Source organism: Musca vetustissima, unplaced genomic scaffold (genome assembly GCF_032173495.1).
Source record: "Musca vetustissima isolate MV318-11 ecotype Yass unplaced genomic scaffold, APGP_CSIRO_Mvet_v1 utg2072, whole genome shotgun sequence".
Lineage (NCBI taxonomy): Eukaryota > Metazoa > Arthropoda > Insecta > Diptera > Muscidae > Musca > Musca vetustissima.
The window spans coordinates 337,085-343,292 of NW_026886532.1; positions in this window are offsets into that span (position 1 = coordinate 337,085).

Sequence of the window (6,208 nt, forward strand, 5' to 3'; positions counted from 1 at the left end):
TTTCGGTATTTTAGGGTTCTTGAGCGCCTTTTTCAGCCGAATTCGCTGAAATTTGGTACATTGGGTTCTTATTGAATACTAAATATCTCCACAAAAAATTATAAGTATAGGTCCATATTTTCTGGTAGCCCCCATATAACGGAACCTCCTAATTTTCAGTATTTTGGGGGTTTTGGTCGTATTTTTCCGCCAAATTGGCTGTAATTTAGTGTTTTGAGTTCTTAATAGGTACCAAACCTCTCTAAAAAAAATTATGTATATAGGTCAATTTTTTCGGGTAGCCCCCATATAAGGGTACCCCCCAATTTTCGGTATTTTGGGGTTCTTGAGCACGTTTTTCGCTGAACTTTGCTACATTGGGTTCTTATTGGGTCATTAATGTCTCCACAAAAAATTATAAATATATGTCCACTTTTTCTGGTAGCCCCTATACAATGGTACCTCCCAATTTTTAGAATTTTGGGGGTTTTGATCGTATTTTTCCGCCGAATTAGCTGTAATTTAGTATTTTGAGTTCTTAATAGGTACCAAATCTCTCTACCAAAAATTATTAATATTCGCCCCCTTTTTGGGGTAGTCCCCATATAACCCCCCTTTTTTATATTAATATAGTTATCTGATATGTTCCGCGTTTTGAGTTTGGTTCTAAGACTCTAGTGTAATCATTTCACCTGCAGAGGATAGCGAGGTAAAAAATTAGAACGTAAGGTTCGATAATGAACTATAGTCGCATTTAGACCTAGCCTCTGTGGAGGTTTCAGAAGGAGTGGATCGATATTCCCCATCTTCGAATTTGAATTATCAATTAAAATTTTCTGAAATTTGTATTATGGTTTACATAATCCGATTTTAGACATGTCGGTATAGGTCCACTTTTTGGTATGTTTCCTTTATTTTCATTTCTAGTACCTGTCAGTATATCTATGGTGGAGGGTATACAAAGTTCGGCCCGGCCGAACTTAACGCTTTTTCACTTGTTTAAACTTATCTAATATGCCAATGACATTGTACTCTGCCTTCGATTTTATGTATTCTATATGATCATCCCATTTTAGATTACTTTTTAGTTTAACTCCTAAGTACATTATACAGTGACTTTCACTCTATCAACTCTCCATTTACAAAAATACCAAATTCATTATTTAGAGAAAGAGAGAAGGGACGAAAGCGCAGAACTTTGGCTTTAATTGGGTTCAATCCTAGATCATTGAGTCTAGCAAATGCCAATATCGCGGCAGAATCTCTTTTCATCCCAATTTTACACATTACAATAGGTCCTTTGAATACTACCTTGTGGAACACCATAATTCACATTTGAGATAGAACTTCGCTTCGCCGATTTGCACAATCTGCCTCCCTCGATACAAAAAAACTTCTCAATAAGTCATTATCATTTCCTCTCACACCATAGTATTCCAATTTTTCTTATAAAATATCTTGTTCTATAAGATCGAAAGCTCTGCTAATATCGTAGAATAAAAAAAAACCCCAGTATCCAAACCCTGACATATATTATTTACAGTCCTTAAAACAGCTTCATCAGTGCCTCCTACCTTCATATATGCATATTGCGTGTCATAAATTGACCCTTGATTTTGGAAAAATTGCAGTAATTGTGTATGTATTATCCTTTCAAAAAGCTTATCTATGGAAGACAGAAGCGCTATAGGTCTGTAATATTCTGCTGACGTTGCTCGAGGAATCTTTGGTATGCGCACCACCGTATGGAGTTTTAAGATATCAGCATATATTCCTGTTGTTATCTGACCCTTTTTAATAGTTCATTAATGCCTGAATCCCTTCTTGACTTTCTCTTCATTGGCAATAACCGTTGTTTCTCTTCCATCACGGACCACATGTTATTATTTATCCAAGACGCTAGATCATATTTATTTTTCCTAGGTATCCAAAGAGGTAGATTTTTAGCAAATATTGTTCTCTGCTCTAGAGTCTTTTTTTTTAACAAATTCTATGCCAAACAAATACATCTAAATTCAGAATTTTATTCTATTGAAAAACAAATGTAAATAATAGTTAGGTTATTTGTTTTATTATAATCTACTAAATTACATATTTACAAAGCTGGATTTAGTTTTAATAAAAAAATACTAAAACAAATATTTTAACAAAAACTTTAATAACACAGCAAAAAATAACAGTCAAACATTTGTGTAAACATAAATAGCAGACGTATTGCCATATTTGCTATAAAATTTGTTATTAAAAAATATATTTATTTATTTTTTATAGGACAACAGATGTCATATATTCCTCAAAATTTTAATACAAATTGGAAGCTTAGATATTCCGGCTAAAATTAGTTAATTTTTATATTAGTATAGAACGATTATTGTAGAAGTTTTGCAACCCAGAAAAGTATTGCGAAAAATAAGGCAAAAAATTATAAATTTGGGTACTCGTGTAATTTTGGCCATATATCGGGTATCTGATGAGTTGAGTCCATAAAACAATGTGGACTTATAGATGAGATATTCTACTTTCATAAGAATTTTATTTCATTGAAATACACCGATTACTTATAAAGTTATGGGCAATACAAATTAGTAACCAAAAACCAGCTTTGAGTGTGAAAATTGGGGTACTCATGTATTGTGGGCAATATCTCGGGTACCCGATGAGCTACGTCAATAATAACCTCGGTTATTTAAAGATCACACTCTCCTCTTTCTTTTCAAGTTATTTTTATTAGCATATAACTATTTATTTTAAAAGTTATGGTCTTCACAAATTGATTGCTGAAAAAAATGCTTTGAACTAGAAAATTCGGGTACTCGTATATTGTGGGCAATAACTCGGGTCACCCAATGAACTACGTCAATAATAAGTTCGGTTATTTAAAGATCACACTCCCCTCTTTTCCCTAAAGTTATTTCATTCGAATATATTGCTTATTTTAGAAGTTATGGCCTCTACAAATTGATTGCTGAAAAATTTCTGTAAATTAGAAAATTCGGGTACTCGTTAATTTTTGGCAATATCTTGAGTACTTGAAGAGCCATGTCCATAAAACTATATGTAGACTTATAGATGAGATATTCCACTTTCATAATCAACTTATTTCATTAAAATACACCGATTACTTTAAAAGTTATAGGCGAAACAAATTGATTACCGAAAAGTCGCTTTAAATTAGAAAATTCGGGTACTCGCCTATTTTTAGCAATATCTCGGGAATTTGAAGACACTTTCCTATAAAACTTTTTGGGGGCTTATACAAAAGATATTCTTCCTTCTTAAATATATGATTTCATTGAAATACTCTGATTACTTCAGAAGTTATAGCCACTACAATTTTATTACGACAAAATTACTGTAAGGTAGAAAATTCGGGTAATCGTTTATTTTTGACAATATCTCGAGTACTTGATAAGATTTGCGAAAAAAAACTTTTGTTATTTAAAGATTAGATTCTCCTCTTTCATATCCAATGAATTTTATTTGAAATAGTCTGATAATTTTAATAGTTATGGGTAAAACAAATTGATCAGGGAAAATTTTCAGAAAATGGGAAAATTTGAGTACTTGGGTAATTTTCCCATTTTGATGGATATTTCTGGATTTACATCAAACCATTCAAAGGATGACCTTAAGTTCCATTCCTCCTCTTTTATAATCGAAAAGATTTATGAAAATCCACCAACTATATCCAAAGTTATGCTCACTAGAAAGTGATTACTTAAAAAAGTTGTAATATTGCAGTTATCGGGTACAAGTGTCATTTTCAGGATATTTCGGTTATTTGTCGATTTATATTAAAATAATTTTATGTGAATGCAACGACAAGATTTTAAGCTTTCACAATTGTGTAGTTTGTTAAAAATACACCGATTACTTTAAAAGTTATGAGCTCCGGAAAGTGTTTACCCAAAAAATTCTTCAAAGTAAAAAATCGGTTACTTTGTTAATTTTTCCGATATCTCGGCTATTAGTTGAGCTATAGCAACAAAAGGTATAGCAATTTAAAGTACAAGGATTAATCTTTCAAAATTACGTTAATTTTTTTAAATGCACTGTTTAGTTTTAAAATAATGGGCCCCAGAAAGTGATGACAGAAAATATGCCTAAAAGGAGGAATTTCGGTTACTTGAAGTATTTTTAACACAACTCGGTTATTTGGTGAGCTATTATAAAAAATGTATATCAATTTAAAGTATATGGGTTCGTCTTTCGAAATTATATAATATTTTCTATGTGCACTTTTCAGTTTAAAAATTATGGGCCCCTGAAAGTGATGGCGGATAATATTCCTGAAATGAGGAATTTCGGTAACTTGAATTAATTTTAACACCACTCGGTTATTTGGTGAGCTATTTCAAAATAATATGGCTCGATTTAATGTCTGAGACTTCTGCTATAATAATTAAATTATTTTTTGATAAAATAAAGACTATCTAAGAAGATGTGGACCCCAGAAAGTGCTTACGAAAAATTAGGCAGACATTACTGCATTCGGGTACTTGTGTATTATTTGTGATAACTCGGGTATTTTGTTACAAAAAATTATATCAAATTAATAGATATTATTATAAATCGTATAAGCAATTTCTGGGATATGAAAAACCGGTTATCCGGTTTAGAAAACCGGGTGTTCATATTATTAGAACCGGTTATACGGTTTGAAAATACGATTTTTCTTTGTTTTAAGAAATTTTATAATTTTAATTTGAATTTCCTTAAATTTTCAATTACTGGGATATGAAAAACCGGTTATCCGGTTAAGCAAACCGTTTTTTCGTATTATTAGAACCGGTTATTCGGTTTGAAAATATGATTTTTTCTTCGTTTTAAGAAATGTTATAATTTTAATTTGAATTTCCTTAAATTTTCAATTTCTTGGATATGAAAAACCGGTTAACCGGTTTAGGAAACCGGGTATTCATATTTTTAGAACCGGTTATCCGGTTTGAAAATATGAATTTTTCTTCGCTTTAAAAAATTTTATAATTTTAATTTCGATTTCATTTATTTTCAAGAAATTTTTTTCTTCAAAATATCTGCATTTTTATTACGTTCCACCCTAATACCCAACTGGCACCCCCCACTAAAAGTGTCTCTGTTGTTGTTTTTATTTTTTTTAACCACCTAATATTTAATAGTCTCAAATACCGAACGCATGCATATATACAATAGACTCATAGCGTAACAAATTAGTTTCTCATCGGTTCTGGATCACGACAAGCCAAACGGATTAGGGGTGACAGTGAAAAACCTTTATCCGAAGCTTATTTCGATTTTTTTTTATTTTTATTGCACATGGTGAGTACTTAATAAAATTTGAAAAAAAATCCAACACCAAACAAGGTGTAGTATCACAAAAAAATTATAAGTGCTTTTATTCCAATGTAAATCAGTTTTCCAGAGAATTTTCAAAATTAAATATTAGACGCAGAGTGTCTGTGTGTGTTTTTATGTGTGAAATTATCAGTTAATTATGGGGGGCAATAAATTGTGGGTGATAATGGCGATGATGATGATGAATTGACAATTTGTGAATTGAAGAGCCACAATTTTATTTATATGTAATTCAATTCTCATTTAAAAAATATTTCACGAAAGAAAAATTTCAATTTTGAGTATTGCTTAAATTGTAGCATAGCTCCCTCTATATATCATTTTTGGCAGTTGATGTCAGTGGAAAAAATGTTCCCCACAAAATTTCACTACAGGTCACCGGCAAAAAGAAATCTCTAGGACCTTAATATATCACTGAAAAATGCGAGACAAATTTGGATATAAATCAAATATTTCAAGGAATGATTTCAATTTTGAGTATTGTTTAAATTGCAGCATAGCTCCATCTATATTTCATTCTTGGAAGTTGATGTCAATGGGAAAAAATGTTCCCCACAAAATTTCATTAGAGGTCATCGGCAAAAATAAATCAGTAGGTGCTATAAATATCCCTGAAATATTTATGGCAAATCAGGAATAAAGCAAACATTTCAAGGAATGATTTTAATTTTAAGTATTGCTTAAATTGTATCATAGATCCCTCTATATTTCAATTTTGGAAGTTGATGTCAATGAAAAAAATGTCCTCCACAAAATTTCACTATAAGTCACCGAACAAATTATAGCTCTCGGAATAATATATATCAGCAAAATATCCTCTGCAAATTCGGTATATAGAAAATAAATCGTTATTTTAAGGTTATGTTCAAATTTTTGTAAATTTCTCCTACAGCAA